At 38.7% G+C, this 22,132-nt stretch overlaps 2 protein-coding genes across 10 annotated transcripts in view; one reads left to right on the forward strand and one right to left on the reverse strand.

Moving 5' to 3' along the window:
- The window catches only part of CTSV (cathepsin V), a 551,781-nt gene that overhangs the window by 422,445 nt on the left and 107,204 nt on the right, over positions 1-22,132 (reverse strand). The gene's annotated exons all lie outside the window — the stretch shown is intronic.
- Positions 1-22,132, forward strand: part of AOPEP (aminopeptidase O (putative)) — a 361,112-nt gene that overhangs the window by 166,718 nt on the left and 172,262 nt on the right. The window lies entirely within an intron of this gene.

Genomic DNA, 22,132 nt, shown 5'->3' on the forward strand with positions numbered 1-22,132 from the left:
CTTTTTGATACTTTCATGATATGAATTTAGATCTTTCATTATTTTCCCAGAAAGCCCTGAAACAGTGTTCATTTTTTTCTGGTCTATTTTTTCATTGTTATTCAAATTGAGTAAATTTTACTGATCTGCCTTCAAGTTCACTGATTCTATCCTATTATCTCTACTGTGCTATCAAGTCCATTCAATGAGTTTTATTTATAAGTTAGAGAACTTTACAGTTTTCAGCTCTATAATTTCCATTTGTTTGAGGTTTTTTCCAATTTCAATTTCTTTGCTGAGATTTTCTATTTTTTGTTTATTTCAAAAGAATTTATAATTGATTATTGAAGCATTTTAGAATAGCAGTTGGTTTAAAGTCCTTGCAAGGTAAGACCAACATCTTATTCTTCTTGGAATTGGACCCACTGAAGGCAAAATACTGATTCCAACCTCAAAATTTTTGAGGACAGTGGTAAACTGCATTGAACTAAAAATGCAACAAAACCAACCCACAGTTTGACAATAGGTTATACTGACTCAGCCTGACAAGGGAAGGGGGGGTTACACCCTTTCCTGGGATAAATATTATCTACTTAGTTTCTACTTTTATTCATACAGTTGGATATACGGTAATAAATAAAACTGAAAGAAAGGAAGAAAAAGTAGGAATATGTGATGTAAAGTCAAGAGAAAAATCAGTAACTGGAAACAGACCACAGATAATCCAGATGCTGAGATTATCAGACAAAGACTGTAAAATAACTGAGATAACTATATTAGAGGATCTAATAAAAAAGGTGGACAACATGCAAGAATAGATGGGGAATATCAAGGAGGAAAGAAAACTATAAGAAAGAACTAGATGGAGAGTCCAAAAATGAAAAATGTCATAAATGACAAATCTATATGATAGTATAAAGAACCAACTAGACATAGCATAAGAAAGTGGCAATGAAATTGAAAACAGGTCAATAGAACTTATCTGAAATTAACTAAAGCATAAAGAGAAAAAATGAAAACACTGAACAGAGTATCTGAGAACTGTAGAACATTATTGAATTGTCTGACATATGTGCAGTTGGATACCCAGAAAGAGAAGAGGGAGAGAGAGAATGCAGAAAAGAAATATTTGAAGAGATAACAGCCAAGAATTTTACAAAATTTATCAGTGAAATTGACTCAAAGACCTAAGATGCTCAGCAAATCCAAGCAGGATAATAAACTACAAACAAAACTACACTAGAGTATGTTATATCAAAATGCTGATTATCATAGATAGATAGAAAATCTAAAATGCAGCCAGATTAAAAAGACAGATTACATTCAGGGGAACATTAAAAGTGATGGTGGACTTCTCCTTAGAAACAATGGAAACCAAATACAGGGTGGTATTGGCATAGGATGACAAATAGATCAATGGAGCAGAATATGGAATCTAGAAATTGACCTATACACATGTGCTCAATTGTTTTTACACAAAAATGCCAAGGGAATTGAATGGAGGAAAATGGGGTTGAAAAAACTAGATATCCCTATGGCAACAAATTGAATCTTGATGTCTACCTCACTCTCTAAACAAAAATTAATTTGAGATGGATTTGTAGGTCTAGATATGAAAACTAAAACTTCAGCTCTTCTAGAAGAAAATATAAAATATTTTCATGACTTTGGAGTACATATAGGTTTTTTTTGACATCAAAAGCACTAAACATAAATGACAAAATTGTTAAATTTAAAAGTTCTGTTTTAAAGTTCAATTTTACCCAATAGTAAAATTGAGTAGTCTCTTCAAAAAAAGAAAGAAAAATATTTATAAATAATACATTTGACAGGTTATACAAAATCATCATTCATCAGGAAAATGCAAATTCACACCACTCTGACATACTATATATACCCACAAAAATGGCTGATGGGAGAGTAAGAATGGCTAAAATGAAATATTTTTAATATTTTACCAAATGTTAGACAGTATGTTGAGTATCTGAAATTCTTCTCCATTGCTGGTAGAAGTGTAAAATGGTATAGCTGCTTTGGAACACATTTTAGCAGTGTTTTACAAAGTTAAACATATATCTAATGGATGAAAAATCACAATTTAAGTATCTGCTTTATCCAGGAAACATATCTAACCCACAAGGACTTATACAGACTCAAGGTGAAGGAATGGGAAAAATTTTTCCATGTAAATGGAAAGCAAAAGAAAGCAGGTGTGGCCATTCTCGTATCAGATAAAAATGACTTTAAATTGACAATGGTAAAGAAAGACAAAGATGGTCATTATATAATGGTAAAAGGAGCAAATCAACAAGAAGACATAACAATCCTAAATATTTATGTATCTAACACAGGAGCACCCAGATTCATAAAGCAAATTCTACTAGATCTGAGCAAAGAGATAATGACAACAACATAATTGCTGTGGACTTCAACACCTCACTGATAGAGCTGGACAGATCATTCAAGCAGAAAATAAATAAACACTGGACTTAAATGGGACTTTAGAACAAATGGCCTAACGACATTTACAGAACATTTCACCCAAAACTACTGAGTACACATTCTTCTCATCAGCACATAGAACATTTTCCAAGATTGATCATATCTTAGGCCACAAAACATGTATCAACAAATTCAAAAAAATGTAAATCATACTATGTATCTTGTCAGACAGTGGAATAAAACTAAAAATCAATTCCAAGAGAAACACTCAATTCTACACAAAGTCATGCAAATGAAACAACCTACTGCTGAATGATTATTGGGCCAATAATGAAATTAAGATGAAAAACAAAAGAGTCCTTGAACTGAATGACAAAGGGGACACAAGCTGTCAAAAATCTATGGGATTGGCTGACGCCATGGCACTCTAGCCTAGGCTCCAGAGTGAGACTCTGGTTCAAAAACAAAAACAAAAACAAAAAAATCTATGAGATTCAGCAAAAGCAGTTCTAAGGGGAAAAGTCATAGTCTTATATGACTACATGACAAAGATAGATTACAAATTAACAATCTAATGACATATCTCAAAGATCTAGAAAAGGAACAGCAAGCCAAACCCAAAGCCAGCAGAAGAAAAGAAATAACTAAGGTTGGAGCAGAAGTAAACAAAGTGGAAAATGAAAAAAACAAAACAAAACAATATAAAGGATCAACAAAACAAAAAGTTGTTTCTTTGAAAGGATAAAATAACTTGATAAATTGACCTCTGGTTAGATTACCAGGAAGAGGAAGGACCTAAATAAGTTCAATGAGAAATGAAAAAGGAGATATTACAACTATTACCACAGAAACACAAAATATCTTCTGTAAATACTATGAAATCCCTATGCACATACACTAGGAAACATAGAGGAAATGGACCAATTCCTGGAAACACACAACCTGCCAAAACTCAATCAGGAAGAAACAGAATTCCAGGAAAGACCAATAATGAGCAGCAAGCTCAAGGCAGTAATAAAAAATCTTCCAACGACAACAACAAAAAGCCCAGACCAGATGGACTGACAGCTAAATTTCACCTACAAAGAGGAGCTAGTACCCATGCTGCAGTAATTATTTCATAACATTGAGAAGGGGCCAGGCATGGTGGCTCACACCTATAATCCTAGCACTCTGGGAGGCCGAGGTGGGAGGATCACTTAAGGTCAGAAGTTCAAAACCAGCCTGAGCAAGAGCGAGACTACATCTCTACTAAAAATAGAAAGAAATGAATTGGCTAACTAAAATATATAGAGAAAAAATTAGCTGGGCATGGTGGTGCATGCCTGTAATCCCAGCTACTTGGAAGGTTGAAGCAGATGGATTGCTTGAGCCCAGGAGTTTGAAGTTGCTGTGAGCTAGGCTGATGCCACGGCACTCTAGCTCAGGCAACAGAGTGAGACTCTGTCTTAAAATAAACAAACAAACAAAAAAAACACATAACATCAAGAAAGAGGGAATCCTTACCAACTCATTCTATGAAACCAGTATCACCTTGATACCAAAGCCAGAAAAGGGCAGAACAAAAAAATAAAACTACAGACCAATATCACTTATGAATATAGATGTAAAAATCCTCAATGAAATAGTAGCAAACTGAATTCAACAGCACATCAAAATAATAATCCACCATGACCCAGAGGGCTTCATCCCTCCGATGCAAGGATAGTTCAACATATGTAAATTAATAAATGTGATTCACCGCATAAACGGAAGCAAAAACAAAGACCATAGGATGATCTCAATAGATGGAGAAAATGCATTTGACAAAATCCAGCACCTTTTCATAATAAAAACCCTCAACGAACCAGGTATAGATGAGATATATCTCAAAATTATAAAAGCCATATATGACAGACCCACAGCGAATATCATACTGAATGAGGAAAAGTTGAAAGCATTCCCCCTAAGAACTGGAGCAAGACAAGGGTGCCTACTGTCACCACTTCTATTCAACATAGTGCTAGAAGTCCTAAACAGAGCAATCAGGCAAGAGAAAGAAATAAAGGGTATCCAAATCAGGAAAGAGGAAGTCAAACTATTGATTTTCACTGACAATATGATCTTATATCTAGAAAACCCCTAGAGACTCTTAGAATTAATAAATAAATTCAGCAAAGTCTCCAGTTACAAAATCAATATACACAAATCAGTATTTCTGTACACCAATAATAGTCAAGCTGAGAGTCAAATCAATGACTCAATACTGTTCATAATAGCTACAAAGGAAATAAAATACCTAGGAATATACTTAATGAAGGGGATGAAAAAGCTCTATAAAGCAAACTATGAAACACTGAGGAAAGATATCACAGATGACACAAACAAATGGAAATGCATATTATACTCATGATCGGTAGAATCAACATTGTTAAAATGTTTGTACTACCCAAAGTAATTTACAGATTCAATGCAATTCATATCAAAATACCAACATCATGTTTCACAGATCTAAAAAAATAATTCTACACTTCATTTGGAACAAAAAATGAGCCTAAATAGCCAAAGTAATCTTAAGTGAAAAGAATAAATCTAGAAACATCACATTACCAGACTTTAAACTATACTACAAGGCTATTGTAACAAAAATAGCATGATATTGGCACAAAAATAGAGACATAGACCAATGGAACAGAACAGAGAACCCAGATATAAAACCATCACATACAGCCAACTGATCTTTGACAAAGCAGACAATAATATTCACTGGGGAAAAGAAGCACAATTCAATAAATGGTGCTGGGAAAATTGGATAGCCACATGCAGAAAAATAAAACAGGATCTATATTTCTCACCACTCACAAAAGTTAATTCAAGATGGATAAAGATTTAAATGTAAAGCATGATGCCATAAGTATTCTAGAAGAAAATGTAGGAAAAACTCTTCTAGATATTGGCCTAGGCAGAGAATTTATGACTAAGACCCAATGGCAAGCCGGGCGCGGTGGCTCACGCCTGTAATCCTAGCACTCTGGGAGGCTGAGGTGGGCGGATCGCTCGAGGTCAGGAGTTCGAAACCAGCCTGAGCAAGAGCGAGACCCCGTCTCTACTATAAATAGAAAGAAATTAATTGGCCAACTAATATATCTAAAAAAAAAAAATTAGCCGGGCATGGTGGCGCATGCCTGTAGTCCCAGCTATTCGGGAGGCTGAGGCAGAAGGATTACTTGAGCCCGGGAGTTTGAGGTTGCTGTGAGCTAGGCTGACGCCATGGCACTCACTAAGCCTGGGCAACAAGTGAGACTCTGTCTCAAAAAAAAAAAGACCCAATGGCAATTAGTGCAATAAGAAAAATAAACAAATGAGACTTAATTAAATTAAAAAGCTCTGCTCAGCTAAGGAAATAATCAGCGCAAATAGCCTATAGAATGGGAGAAAATATTTGCAAGGTATTCATCCAATAAAGGGCTGGTAACCAGAATTTACAAATAACTCAAGCAAATCAGCAAGAAATAAACAACCCCATTAAAAAGTGGGCAAAAGACATGAATAAAAGCTTTTCAAAAAATAGACAAATGGCCAATGAACATATGAAAAAAATGCTCAATGATACTAATAATCAAGGAAAAGCAAATTAAAACCACAATGAGATATTACCTTACCCTTGTTAGAATGGCTTTGTATTAAAAAGTCCCAAAACAATAAATGCTGGTGTGGATGCACACAGAAAGGAATGCCTATACATTGTTGGTGGGACTGCAAATTAGTACCATGTCTATGGAAAACAGTATGGAGATTACTTAAAGAACTTAAAGTAGACCTACCATTCAATCCAGCAACCCCACTACTGGGTATCTACCCAAAGGAAAAGAAGTCATTTTATCAAAAAGAGACCTGAACCCAATGTTTGTTGCAGCACAATTCCCAATTACAAAAATGTGGAATCAACCCAAGTGCCCATCAATTCATGAATGGATTAACAAAGTGCATTACATGTATATCATGGAGTGCTACTCAGTCATAAAAAGGATGAATTAATGCCTTTTACAACACTTTGGATGGAACTGGAGACCATTATCCTAAGTGAAGTTTCTATAGAGTGGAAAAACAAACACCATATATACTCACTATTATACTGGAACTAAGCAGTGAGCACACGTGTGCACAGAGGGAAGTAAAGCTCAGTGGAAGTCAAGCAGGGAGGGAGGAGGAGGGAGGGGATGCACAAAAACCTACCTAATGAGTATAATGACCACTGGGTGATGGGCTCACATACAGCTGTGACTGAAGCTTTATAAAAGTAACTCATGTAACCCCAAATATTGCACCCCTTTAATATTTTGAAATTTTAAAAAACACATTATCTACCACATGACTGGGCAATTTCACCCCTAAGAATTTATCCAATAGAATTTTAAATATATTCACAAAAACACTTGTACAGAAATATTTATAGCAGCCTAAATTTTTTAAAGAGATGGGGTCTCGCTGCATGCCCAGACTAGAGTACAGTGGCTATTCACAGTCATGGTCTGAGTGTACGATAGCCTGGAACTCCTAGGCTCAAGCAATCCTCTTGTCTTAGCCTCCTGAGTGGCTTAGGCCACTGTTGTGCACCACTGCACTCCACCTTAGCCTTAATAGTTCAAAAATAGAAGCAACTCAAATGCCTGCTAACAGAAACATGAATGAATAAATTGTAGTATATTGGTACAATGAAATATTACTTAACTATAAAAAGGAATAAACTAGTCAATGACACAACAATATGGATGAATCATAAGACATTATGTTGAGCAAACAAAGCCAGATATAAAAGAATATATACTATATGATTCCATTTATATAAAATTCAAGAATAGATAAAATCAATCTCTGTGCTACAACTCAGAACAATAGTTGTCTTTGGGGTAGGGGTAGGATTGACTGGAATGAGATATGAAGAAATTTTCCAAGTAATGGAAATGTTCTATATGTAGATTTAGGTGGTATTTACCTGTGTATATTCAATTGTCAAGACCCATCAACTGTCCCCTGAAGATTTTTTCAATCTGTTGTATGTAAAATTTAATTTAATTTTAAAAAAATTAAGTGTCTCTGGTGTCAGAGAGACCTGAATTCTAGGCCCCACCTCCACCATTTACTGCAGTGACACCTTGAGCAAGGTACTTAAATTAACTTCATTGAAGCTCAGTTTTCTCATCTGAAAAATAAGGATCAAAGTGACACCTACCCCATAAGAATTGTTGAAGATTAAACATATATAGATTATAGCATGTAATAAGTTATTCATTAAATGTTAGCCAATTATTATTACTGTTCTCTTTTTTTAATTGAAGAAACTGAGAATTTGCTCAAGGACACTGGTAATATATGACACAGATGGAAAATGAATCCAGTCTGACTCCAGAGCAGTTCTGAAGGCTGTTCCGCTGCTGACACTAATGAATATGTCTAAGACCTCTATCAAATAGTTTTGGAAATGACATGAGTTAGTTGTACTTGATTGATTCATTGAGCCAACACAGAGACATGGTAGGCAGTTAATCAATCTTGTAGTATCAAACTGTATTGTAGGAAGATTAATTCGGTGGTGTTTTATAGGATAGATTGGATCAAATAGACACTGGTTAGTTATGAAGCAATTAGAGTAGTACCAAGGGTAAGATATGCCTTAACAGGGTGGTAACAATGGGAATAGGAAAAAAAGAATGGATTTCTGATGGTGAATAGGCAGATACTTGAGGAGTTTGCAACTGATTGAATGTGGGAGTTAAGGGAGACAATGCGACCAAAGATGATTCTGGGGAGAATGACAGGACCATTAATACAAGTAGGAATGTCAGGAGAAGAGTTGGTTGCTGGGTGGGGGCCAGGGAAGTCAACGTATGAGCTTAGGTGACTTGAACGTGAAGAACCAGCACAACACCCAGAAGTGCAATATCTGACAGATGGTGGGCTGCATACAGCTGCTTGGAAGAGGTGGGCCCAGAAGGGTGCAGATTTGAGAGACAGACATGTTAATGACAACTAGTATTCACTGATTGGAGCAAGAAGGAAGAGTGAGAGCTGAGGACAGCTTCTGCAAAATGGCCACATTTGGAGGGTGGAGGAGAAAGAAACAATGGAGCAAGATGGTTGCTGACTATAGAGTGATAGTGCTGTTGTCATTTGGCCAACTGGAAATGTTTTATGCTGTTTTTTTAATGTGGTTGCCTCTCTCTCCTTTGTAGAATCAAATATGTGACAAAACTATTACATTTCTTAAGCCTTGACAGGGTTTTCTTGTGCCTTTATGGAAAATTGAGGCCCAGAGATGTGAAATTCCATACATAGCTAAAGTTACGAGACCGTGAGGTGGTAGAATGGCAACCATGCACCAGGTTGGAAAAGTTCTCTTAACTTTTCTCTTGTTGATAGAGCAGGCATTTGTTGAATACCCTTTTGGGTGTGTTACAGAATAGAAAGGAACATAAGATTCTCAAGTTACTTATAGTTTTCCTGGAAAGACAACAAATACATAAAACATCTGGGTTGCAATGGTAAGGCCCTTTAGATTGACTGCCAAATGAGTTTAGTCGATGAAGGTCATGAGAGTGGAGAAAGGGGAGAGTTATTGAACTCAGGTGGCCTGGTTTCATGGATAACTCAGAACTTGAGCCTTCATATGATGAATATAAAATGAGGAGATGAGAAGATATTTGAAAAAAAGAGGAAAATAGACCAGGCTTTTAACAACCTACAAATCAAATCCTTTTCTTTCCTATTGGCTCATTTTGCCATGGATCCCTATGAAACAAATGACTTCATAGTCCATCAGTCTTGTGCTGGCATGAGGGGCGACTATCCAGAGCCAGTTTATATCAGAAAAATAGACCATTGAATACAGGCAGCATTCATTCATTCATTCATTCATTCATTCATTCATTCATTCATTCAGGATCCATTTACTGAACAACAGCTACGTACCAACCACAGTACCAGGTATTAGAGATAAAACATGAACAAGACAGGTCTCCTGCTCCTAAGAAACCAATAATGCAGATACAACTTAACTCTGTTCTTAGAAAGAAAACTATGAAGTGTATAATTGCCTTATAAAATACTAGTAGTTCATGGAACATTTATAGAAATTAATCATCTCTGAGGACTAAGAATGCCAATCAGTTCTTCAAAAGTAGAAATAATACTATGTCTGGCCACAGTGCAATAAAATAATAAAATTAGGAAATAATAAAAGAAGAAGAATTTACCCCTCTCCCCAAAAAACCTTCTCTCTTATCTTTTGGGTCAAAGAAGAAATTAAACTCCAAATGCAGAATATCTAGAAAATAACAAAAATGAAAACAACATATAGTTCAATCTATGAGATACCACTAAAATTGTTCTCGATGAAAGATTCATAGCCATCACTTCTCAAGGGGTTAGAAAACAACAATAAAATCAACCTAAAGAATGCAGAAGAAACAAAGATCAGAGCAGGCTTGAGTTAATTAGAAATCATGAAAAAAAAATCCAACCAGAATTGATTAATGCATCCAAAAGTTGATTTTTTACAAAAGCCATCATAAAAGAGATAACACTGGCTAGGTTTATTAAATGGGGAAAGGGAAAAATTCACTAATAGAGAAGATTAGAAATGAAAAATGGGAAACAACAGATGCAGAGGAAATTTGAAAATCATAAATAGTACTTTGTGAACTTTTCAGCAAATAATTTTGACAATCTGACTGAAATAAATGATGTTCTAAGAACACATGAATCACCAAAAATTGATACCAGAAAAACTATTACTAGACAACCTAAATAAACAATACATGGAAGAAAGAAAGTTAGCAAAAAGTTTTCTCTGGAAAAACACCAGACCCAAGTGGTTTCATAAGTGAATTTGCTTAAAATTTCTATAAATAGGTAAGTTCTAAGCATAAAAATATTTCCATAGAAAGGAAGGTTTTCAAATTACATTTATAGGAAGCCAGCAAAATACTAATGTCAAGGCATGACAAGTTAGAATAATAACATACTACAAACTCGTATTATTTATGAATATCAATGTAGAAACAATAAACAGACAATTAACAAAATTAATTCAGGAATGTAAAACATCAAAAACATGATCAAAAACAGGTGGGTTTTATCCTAAAAGTGTTAGGATTGTTCCATGAACAGAACTTATAAATAGATCAAAGATGTCAAAGCTTAGCAATTGCCAAAAAAGGCAGACAACAAAATTCAACAGTATTCCTAATAAATACTTTTAGAGAAGATAGGACAAGGTGGATATTTCTTTAACATTATGTAAACTATACATGTTTGTGTGTGTGTGTGTATTTGTAATTAAAAGCTAGCATTATACTTAGTGAAACATAAGAGCATTCTGTCTAAAGTTGAAATTAAAACAAGATAAGGCACCCACCATGATCATCACTATGTAATATTATTTAGATTCTAGACCAGTGGTCAGTAAACTACCACAACTACCACCTGTAAATAAGTACCTGTTTTTGTAAATAAGGTTTTATTGGAACACAACATTGCCCAACCATTTACATAGTGTCCATGGCCTCTTTCATGCTACAACTGCAGAATTGAATAGTTGTGACAGAGGTTGTATGCAATAAAGCCTAAAATATTTACTGTCTGGCCCTTTCTGGGGAAGGTTTGCCTATCTCTGTTCTAGTTAATACAAATAGATAAGTTAAAGAAATAAGAAAGATAATTATTGCGAGGAGGAAGCAAGATTATTATTATTTGCAGAAAATGCATAGGAAGCTCATGACAATCAACTGAACAGAAAATAGAAACAATACAACTAAATAAGATGGGAAAATTACAAAATAAATTTCTTTTAAAAAATCATTAATTTTCTGCTTTAGAAACAATAAATAGTGGAAGAAGAGCTCCCATTTAGAAAAGCACGGAAAAGAAATACCTATATGAGTCTGTACTGATATTAATAAAGTATTTAATAAATAAATAAAGAAGAATCTCCTATACTGAATTCCAAATACTATATATAGATACTTCCCCCTTTAAGAAGATGAGACATAATGCCCCACCTTTAAGTGTGGGCTGTGCATAGTGACTTCCTTCCAAAAGGAATAGCATGGAAAGTGGGGGGAAGAATAACTTTACAATGGAGAAATCTGACAAACACTATTACCACTTCAGCCAAGTGATCAGATTAACATCAACAGTGATAAGTCATGTTGATAGTATGCCTTTTGATATGATATGAGAATGGCAGTTTATGTCTCCGTTCTTCCTTCCAAAACCTTATATACCCCTCTTTAGCTATTAGAAAAACATCAGATAAACCCAAAAGAAGAACAGTCTATAAAATACTTGACCATAATGTCAAAGTCATCAAAAACAAGGAATGTCGGCGAACAGCCACTGAGAGCCTGAGGAGACACGGAGGCTAAATGTAATGTGGTGTCCTAGTAAAACTAAGGAAATTTGAATAAACTAGGGACTTTAATAATGATGTATTATACTGGTTAATTGTATTGGTGTGGTACATTGTGGCAAATGTACTCTCTCTACTGTCTACTAGCTTCACAAGTTTTCTGTATCTAAAACTATTCTAAAATATTTAAATTAAAAAGTACCAAAAAAAGATGGATTGATCAATAAATATTATTGAAACAACTCATTAGTAACTTGGAAATTTAGCTACACACCATAGTTCTTTCACCAAAATAAACTCCATATCAAATATTAAATGTAGGCCAGGCGTGGTGGCTCATGCCTGTAAGCCTAGCATTCTGGGAGGCCAAGGCAGGAGGATCGCTTGAGGTCAGGAGTTGAGACCAGTCTGAGCAAGAGGGAGACCCCATCTCTACTAAACATAGAGAAATTAGCCGGGCATGGTGGTATACATCTATAATCCCAGCTACTAGAGAGGCTGAGGCAGCAGGATCGCTTGAGCCCAGGAGTTTGAGGATGCTGTGAGCTAGGCTGATGCCATAGCCCTCCTACTCAAGGTAACAAAGTGAAACTGTCTCAAAAAAAAAAAAAAAATTGAATGTAAAAATAAAAACAAAAAACAAAACAGCAGGCCAGGTTTGGTGGCTAGCGTCTAAAATCCCAGCACTTTGGGAGGCCAAGGCAGGAGGATTGCTTAAGGCCAGGAGTTTGAGACAAGCCTGGGCAATATAGTGAGACCTTGTCTCTACAAAAAAATTTTTAAATTAGCCAAACGTGGTGGCGTGCCTGTAGTCCCAGCTAAGCTACTCGGGAGGCTGAGGCAGGAGGATGGTTCAAGCTCAGGAGTTTGAGGCGGCAATAGGCTAAGATTGAGCCACTGCACTCCAGCCTGGGTTGACAGAGCAAGACCCTGTCTCAAATAAATAAATAAATAAACAGTTAACCATAGTAGTAGGCAAACATGAATAAATTTATTTATATTCCTTGATATGTGGGAAACTTTACAGTCAGACAAGGAAATTCAGAAACTTAAAAGAGAAACATGTTTACATAAAAACTTCAAACTTCTTTATTGAAAGAAATGCAAAAAGAAATACAGCAGATGAGAGGGGACATTTGCAACACTTGACAAATAAAGGGCAAAATTCCTTATTTTATCCAGTATTCTAACAAATAAATTTTTAAATAAATCTCTCTGCCCTGAATAAAAATACAATATAACCCATAAGAAAAGTGGGCAAATGAGGGGGGTGGGGGTGGGGGAAAAAAAAGAAAAGTAGGCAAATGAAACTGGCATTCTCACTTATTTTTTCATGGGGATAGGAACTATAACTTTTTAAAGGGCAAGTTGGCAGTATTTACTAAAATTTTAAAAGCGCATTCTCTTTGACTCAGCACTTCCCCTGCTAGGAATTTCACCAAAGTATAGGTGGGTAAATGGGCAAGAACGTTTACTTCAGCACTGCTGGTAAAAGCAAAGCTGTAGAGACCGCTTCAGTGTCTGTCAGTAGGGCCAGGATGAAAGCGTTCTGCGGCACCTTTCACTGGAATTCCACGCAGCCTTTAGAGTGAGGCAGACCAAATGTGGGCCAAGCTCCTAGATACAGTACCAGATGAAGGACAAGATGAAATTTCCATCATGCATTTGTCCTTAATACTTAAAAATGTTTTCTGGAAAGCTTCATAGCTTATAATACTGATTACCTTGGAGAAGAAAGATTCCAAATGGAGGACTGATGGGAAGAGAATTTTCCTCTTCATTTGCTAATTTTGTACACTGAAACTTTTTTACTGTGTACATAATACCCTATCATTAAAAGTTATGAAAACAAGAAATGGGAACAAAGTACAGACAACCCTTTTCAATAAGCATTACAATTTTTTTTTTTTTCTGGGACAGTCTCAATCTGTCACCCTGGCTAGAGTGCAGTGGCATCATCATAATCATCATAGCTCACTGTAACCTCAAACCCCGCTCAAGCGACCCTCCCACCTTGGCCTCCCAGAGTGCTAGGATTGCAAGCGTGAGCCACCACGCCTGACGTAGCATTACAAAAATTTTAAACTTACATTGCTTGAGTCCCAGTATACGTTCTTTGTAACTAGAATTAACACACTGAGTTTAGTCCAAAGCAGAGACTTGACGCTTTGGTCAATGTGCTGCCTTTTTTCTCAGCAAATATATAGGTTCAGTTGAACTTTTTGAAATACAGACCATAGTCCATGGATGCTCATGGCCTTGGAGGACTTGAAGGGGTCAGGGGAGCCCAGGCTGGGAACCACTGTTGTAATGGGAAGAGCTCTGTGACTGCGAGTCGGGGCACGAATGCCGCTGCTGACTGCTGGCTGCCACCAACTCACTAGCTACGTGTTACCCTCTCTGAGCCTCAGTCTTCTCCTCTGTCAAATGAGACTTTTGGGTAAAAGGAGGTGGTAAGCAACACTTCTCGTGACCAGATTCTGTGATTTATGAGTATTCTAATTTAATGGCACCAAAGCGATGACTGCAGTAGCCTGCAAATGTAAATATTATTCTTCACTTCGTACTTTCAAGGACCGAAACAATGTCATCCCCAGGTCCTGGTGATAACCTGTTGAGGGCTGATGATTCTTCAGCCCTCAAGGAAGTGAGTGCAGGGCTGCTTTTTTTGCACCACATCGTCTTTCAGATACTCCTTCCCTGTGCTTCCCCTGCTCTTGGGAGAATCTTTTGTAGCATGATCTTCCCCCTTTGTCTCTGCGCCTGCCCCATGTTGTGTTAGGGACGTGTTGTACGGCACTCCAGTACAAGATTTCTGGAAGACAAACTACCATCTTTGGAAGAGTATCCAATACTAATAATTCTTTGAAACATTTTTCTCTGCATGTCTGTGTCTTAGTCAACTTTCAGTTTTCCCCCACTTGTGAGGAGAGTGGGGGCATGTAGAGAATCCAAATGTCATCTATATTTGGCTTGAGAGTGTGTTTTCTACTTAGCTTTGAGTTCTGGATATATCTGCAATTCCGGGAACTGACTTTAAACAAAATCACGAAGCTTTGCAGTGAAGACATCTGACTCACAAGTATGTAGAACACTCTCCAAGTGCCCATTTTTTAGAGCTTGCTCAACTCTTTCCTACAAGGTGAACATGCTTGGACAGCCCACTTTCTGTCAGACCTTGGTGAGACTGACCATTCTAGTATTCCCTCATGTCAAGAGGTGGTTGCCATTTGAATTTCTATTTCTAACTCATGCAAAGTTGAGTAAATAGTATGAAACATCACTTCAGTAAGTGGTTAGAGGGAGACATTATCAAAATAATTAAGTAGAATGTGTTATCCACTGTCAATAAGCAGGAAATCAGAATTTCATAATCTCTGACTCATGTGGAGTTGACTTATGGCATCTTCCAGCTTTAGTGGGGAATGACAAAAAAATAGAATATTCAAGTTTGCTGAAATTAAAAGAGTTGATTGCATCTTCATCTGTGCCCCATTACTCCGCAATACACGTTTTCATTGTAGCAATTTTAATAACCTGAGGTAATACAGTATAGTATAGTGAGTGTTTTAAGTGGGGGGACGGGCACTATTCTTTTTGATCCTTAAATCCCTTATACTTGGCCCAAGGTTCCACATGTTGTCAGTGTTCACCTGATCTTTGTTAAATGTGGGATTTATCTCCTGAATCGGGGATTAACCCTTGAGTCCTTAGGACTCCCCCTTGCTTCTCAGTGTCTCACACACCTTTTGCTATCCATGAGAAAAAAGGAAAAAATTGAGCTGCTTCAATCACTATCTCTTAAAATGCATACACTTTTCATTTAGAAAAATGCTAAAATGATACTTTAACGTGTATATGAAAGAACTGGGGATCTTGTTAAAATGCAGATTCTGATTCAGCAGTTCTCAGCTGGGGGCCAAGATTCTCTATTTGTAGTAAAAGCCCAGAAGATGCCCACAGTCCTGGTCCCAGACTACACTTTGGGTATCAAGAACTTTCAGTTGACTTGGATATGTTGTTAATTAACTGAGTCGTTAAGCAGGGAAGAGAGACATGTTTTCCTTTCCCAGTGAATATGTCGCTTAATATTTCTTACAAACACACACACACACACAGACGTATATATAGAAAGGAGTAAGGAAGGGTTAATAGGGGCCAGTGAGAATGATGTTCAGCAGGTGAGAAAGGAAACTAATAGACACGGCTGGATCTTACTTTATGTGCTGTACCCCAGCTCAGCAAACAGGATCCAGCGTGGGGGCAGGGGGAGCAGGGTCAACTGCTAAAACACAGGTTACTGTGCGGGTGAAACGGCAGCTGTTTAATGTCTCCCTGAATACCACACCCCCACTAAGGACTAGAAGCACAGGAATGTTTTGTATCCAAAAGAAATGGCAAGGAATGATATTTTAGACAGGCAGGTGGCAATTGCCCAATTGGGAATTTACCCAAGACATCAGCGGCAGTGATTTGTGTGACTTCTACAAAGATGTGATTATCTATCTCTTTCACTGGCAATTTAGGTCCATACATTTTCTGATCCTCAGTTTCCTAGAATTTTCTTAGATAGGAATATGCTTTCTCTCTCTCTCTCTCTCTCTCTCTCTCTCTCTCTCTCTCTCTCTCTCTCTCTCTCTCTGTGTGTGTGTGTGTGTGTGTGTGAGTGATTTGAAGGAAGAAAATTTAAGGCTTATTATTAACTTTTCTTGATAGCTTTTTGCATTTCAGGTTCCTCAAAGTAGCTCTGCTTGTTTGCCTCTGTTTTAAAGATTGTAACAGGGCAGCAGGTCCCCTTATAGGGAAAATGGTAGCAGAGGTATCTGTCCTACCCAGCAGGTGTCATCCTCATCATCTCTTTATGGTAATTGAATTGGTTGAAGATACATGGAAATCCAACTAGATACACTTTTAAAAATATCACCAAAACACTTGTCATTTGGTGACTGCACACCATAACTACTCAATTTAGTCTTCCTTTTGTCCAAAATGATGCCCTTTCCTACATCTTCAATTGAGCCGCCCACAAGCCCAATTAATCTCTCCAAAAGTAAAGAAGGTGAAACAAATGACCTGCGGGAAGTCTGACCAAGGCATTCACGTACCAGAAGTGTATGGAATACCTACTGCACACATGGCACTAGAAATCCTTACAGCTTCCCTGCAAGGTGGTTACAATTTTCATTTCAGTGATAGGAAACTGAGGCCTAGAGAGGTAAAGAACTTGGCCTGAAGTCACAGTTATCATGTACTTGAACCAGAATTTGGACCCAGTATGTTTGGCCCCAAAGCCTGTGCCAGACCCACTAGGTCTCTGACAGTTGCACTTTGAGTCCTCCGAGGCACTCGGCGTTATTTGAAACAGTTTTTTAAAAATTGGAAGGAAGCATTCAGAGGGCCTCCCTCTCAGCCTGCAGATAGACCTCTGCACCTCAGCTTCACCCACCCTGTTGTTTCCTTCAGGCTTTTTTGGAAAATTCTGCCAGAATTGTGGAATATGATATGATAGTCTCAGTTAAAAGATACCGTGATCAATAATAAAAATCGAAGATCCTATCATACATTTCATACCTTTCATTTTGCTCTTATTGGTCATGTTGAATGAGTAGGTTCTAATGTCTTCCCTAGGACTTCAGTTTTATGTTTCAAGTTTGTTTCCTTATCCAGCTGAAAGTCATATATTTGGGTTATGCCAACAACTTTATTAGCAATAGGTGTCTTTCTAGGATTTCTAGTAGTTTGGAAGGAGTTGAATGTGCTAGAATCATAACATGTATTTCAGCTGCACTATTAGCATTCTAGCTAAGGGCAGTTTATTGTTCCAGTTTTAGTCATTATAATACAGTCCTGTTTAATATTGCATGATCCGTGGGTTGCCATAAACTTGGTACAAATTGGAGTACTGATATAACATGAAATGAAGCGCCTTGTCTGAATGTTGCTTTTGTTTAGCATTTAACAAATTAGTATGTTGACATTTGTCACTGATGGATTTCATTATTTGCTGAAAGGGTTTTAGGGGGTTTGACAGCATGAATGGTTTGTCCTACAGACTTTTGAGAATTGATAAAAGCATCTTTGTTCTTTGTACAAAAGCACAACAGATATCTTATTGATGGGCACACAAAGAGGGATGGCTTGTGTAGCTGCAACATAAAATAAACCAAGAAAATAATTTTTGAGTTGCTGCTTATGTTTTATGTGATTTTTTCTTTTCATCCTTTTTATTTTCCTGATAAAAGAATGTGTTTAGTTCATCTCAATAACAAGCTCAAGAGCAATTGATGATCTTTTAGTAAATTTAAAATATTGTTTCTTCGTACTCCACTTAAATATTGTTTAAGACAGGTAATTTAAAAATATTATAAACACAGTTATGGTCAGGATTGCATTAAGTAACTGTCCCAAATCCCCAGGTAACAGAGAGGAGAGATGGGGAGGCAGCCTGTGGGGCAAGAAAATAAGAGTAGCATGTAAAAGAGAAAAAAAAAATAATAAAATTTTTGATTTAAAATTCTAGTTTAATGGAAACAGTAGAAATACATGTTCCTCTGTCATTTCACTTATGTAGTTATATTTAGATAGCCTTGTCATTCAAATGCACGGTCCCTATACATGCCATTGAGACCTTATTGGGAAGCTGCTTACCTCACACTTTTGCCCCAACCCTGTTAAAACCTATCATAAAATATACTCTGGGAAACACATATACACACACACACTCACACTCACACAGGACAGTAAAAGCCATGCTAGAAAGCTACAAATAATGAAATTTATCAGTGATCAGATAATAACACCCATCAGTAACAACTGCCAACACTCAGACTAAAGCAATCAGACACTGTGAGGGACCATCCATCATCCCTGTCATTTCTGTAGGGAGTGGAGAGCGGGCCTGGGGGAGGGGTTTGGGGCACTGCAGAGGACAGGAGTGGGCAGCGGGATGGTCGGATAGTCAGTGGGATGCAGATCCAAACGTGACCCCAAGCTTCTACCATGGAGACTCAGGAACTGGGATAGGGAGAGAAGTGAATGACTTAATAAATAGTAAATAAATAAAGAATTTTGTTTATTGAATGTCTCACGCTGCTAGACTGAGTTCCACGAGGATCCCAGTCCATGGCCCTTTTGTTTATTTGTGTGTCTCCAGCCCCTAGCACATGGCCTGGCACTTAGTAGGCTCTGAGTAAATACGTGCTGAATCACTCTGCACCTTCTGTGTTCTGTTTGTCCAGCCCAATCTTGGACTCAGAGTGTATGTTCCCTGAACGAAGTCACTTGGCGAGCCTCGGACACGGAGCTGGTCGCCGCGTGCACACACCTGAGTGGCATTAGAAAGGCGAGCTGGGCCTTTGACCCAGGCCTGCTGCAGGCCATTGTCTTTTCCTTTTCTGAGCCTCCATTTCCTCAGCTGAAGGGAATGAAAGGGAACCCTCACAGAGCTGTTGAGGTTCAATTAAAAAGGGAGAGAAAAGGTAGGCGTAACAGGCCTTTAGAAATTACAAGGCTGTTCTTTCACTGTAGTCATTGAAGGGCTTCCCTTTTGGAAGGTCACAGGTGGGGGAGTTGATTTCCTGAGGGCAATACAGTTTTGTGAGTGACATCACAGGATTGTTTAATTAGACACCATTGGTTTCCTGAAGACACAGGGAAGGTCCACCCCTGTGGGTAGGTGTGGAACGTGTGGACAGCCCTGCGCTGCCATTTCTGCATGCTGCTTCCCAGGCATGGCCTCGCTAGTGCCTCTGAGCTGTTTCTGCAGAGGAGAAAACTGAAGATCTGAGAGACTCAGTGGTTGGTCCCCAACTCAGGTGCGGCTACTATGTTGACAGGCGAGGCCCTCTCTCTATGTGTAGGCGGTGTTGGTCGGGCTGCAGAGACCAGCAAGGAAGAGCTGTTCCAGTTTACAGAGTGCACACATCAGGTTGTTTTTCGTGAGAAAAGGTGTAAGAAAGAAGGGCCTGTCTGGTTTTGAGGCTGGGCGGCTGGCTTTGTAAAAGCAGCATGGCAGAGAGGGTGGGCTGCCTTGGAAATCAGGGGTGAGGATTAGTCCCCAATTTGCTCTGAGTCTCAGTTTCCGTATTTGTTCTTGAAGGTGGAGGTTATACTAAATGCCCTTCAAGTTCCCCTCCAGCTCAAAGATTCTTTGAACTCCTAGTTTCTTCCTTTCCAATTTATGGAAATTATTTTCCCCACTTTTCCTGAGAGGGGAAGTATAAGACACCAGGCTGTCTCTGACAACTGCCAAAGTGGCTGTTTTTTAATGGAAAGTTAGCTTCCTTCTCAGGTTGCTTAACATAGCAGAAACTTCTCGAGAACAGAGAAGCCCAATGTTTCCCTCTAGCTTTTTGACGTCATTTGCCTGTGGGTGGGTTCCCGTCCACTGCCGCCTCTCCAACCACACTAAATTTTATTGCACAGATTTAAAAAACACACCTTGGTGTGGCAGGCCACCTAAAGAAGCAGTTTAGCCCAGGAGCCCCGCTGCTAAGCTGCGGCAGACAGCTTTCGTCCAGTCTCTGACTGTGCCAGGATCCTATCCCACAGAGAAAATTCTCCATCCCCCCCTTTCGGCCCCTCGCCAGTAAAAGCGGAACGTTCACTTTACACTATCTCATGGGGGATTTGAAGAATCAATTCTAAACGCTGACCTGAAAGCACTTATCAATCTGGGAGAGAGAAGTGGGGCAGAAGAAGGAAGCTAACATTTGTGATGTGTTTGCCGTGTGCCAGGCACTGGGCTGGCCGCTTGACTTTCATTCTTTCATTTAACTCCGCTGTGTCATCATCATACACAAAACTGTCAAACAGTTGGTTTTTAGGCCACTGAGAGCCTAAAGTGTATCAAGAAGACAGTGGCCCCACCGAGCGCAAGTTGGAAAAACCAGGTCTACCAGCAGCCCCTGGGAAGCTGAAGGTCTTTGGCCTAGTTAATGGCATCCACGCAAAATCTTAAAATCTAATTATGTCCATTTGCAATGCACAAATATGAGGCATTGGAAATATATTTGTTAACACAAATATTTCCGTGCTTTTGAGGGTCAGAGGGTTCAACTGAGTGACTGCAAATCTAGCCGCTGATAAATCACAGAGATGTTCATCTTATTCCGATATTTTCCTTTCTAAGTTAAAAATAATTTTGCCATCTCTCCTAGCACATTTTTAGGTGATTAGTCTTAAAATGTGTAATAGGTGGTAAAATCAAGAGAAGTGAACTTGGTCTCCAAAATAAGCAACGTTCCCATGACATGATGGAATAAAAACACATACTCGGCTTGGTCTTGCCGGCTTTGAGGCTTCCATGGCCTCCTAACGTGAGCAGCATCCACGGCGAGGTGCCTGTGCGGAAACCGTGCTGCCCGAGCGCGGTGACTCAGGTCTGTTCTCAGAAGAACTGAGGTAATGGCTATTAATATTTTATTTCATACGCTGCAGTGTTTGCAAAAGCAAACATGCTGTAGTTAAGGTGACACACAGTGATGCTCCAGCGTAACCCAGTTTTAACTCTTCATGCCAGGCTTTTTTTCCCCAGAGATGTGTTCAACCCAAAGGGTCGAAATTTTGGAGCCTTTAAAAAAAAAGAATGAAAGAACAAGAGAAAATTTGAAAACAATTAGGTAAATCATTATAGTTACAAAACTGTGGAAAATGTCGACCTTTTATACTTAGAAAATAATATGAATTTTTTTTCTTTTTCTTGTGTGTTATTATTTTCTCCCATGTGAAACTGGTGAACAACAACAGCCAAAATAAAATACTGAAACTTTCCTTAAGGGTAGCCCTTTGTCAGCTGAAGAAAAGGCCCAGCCGTCTTCCCAGAGTGAACATCTTAGTAGTCAGCTGCCGTGACAGGGTGTGACATCCATCTCAGAAGCATTTGTGAGGGCGGCGGCAGAGGTCGGCACACGACTGATTTCTGCCCCAAGTCACCACAAGCTTCTAGCTTGGGGTGAGTCGCCAGTTTCAGGCAAGGGGTCTCCGTCGGTTCTGACGTGACTGGGCCCTCATAAAACAGCCGTGACCGCGATGCCTGCAGACTCAGGGCTGACCGAGTCAGCCTCGGCACACGGGCCGCTCCCACCGGTGCTGCAGAGGACTCTGGCTCTCTGGGTCTTGTTTCCTCACAGGAGAATGGGAAGGGGTGGGGCCTCTGCGAGCCCTTCTGGATCACCGGGCCAGGAGTTCCAGCACCAGTCCCACACCTTCTCCAGCTTCAGCGCCAGCTCATCTCTCCGGCCCAGCCCATCTCCCACCTGTTCCGGCCGCAGCAGGACAGCTGCGAGCCAGCTCTGGGCAGCCCTCTGAATCCGCGGGTCACTG

Source organism: Microcebus murinus, chromosome 12 (genome assembly GCF_040939455.1).
Source record: "Microcebus murinus isolate Inina chromosome 12, M.murinus_Inina_mat1.0, whole genome shotgun sequence".
Taxonomy (NCBI): Eukaryota; Metazoa; Chordata; class Mammalia; order Primates; family Cheirogaleidae; genus Microcebus; species Microcebus murinus.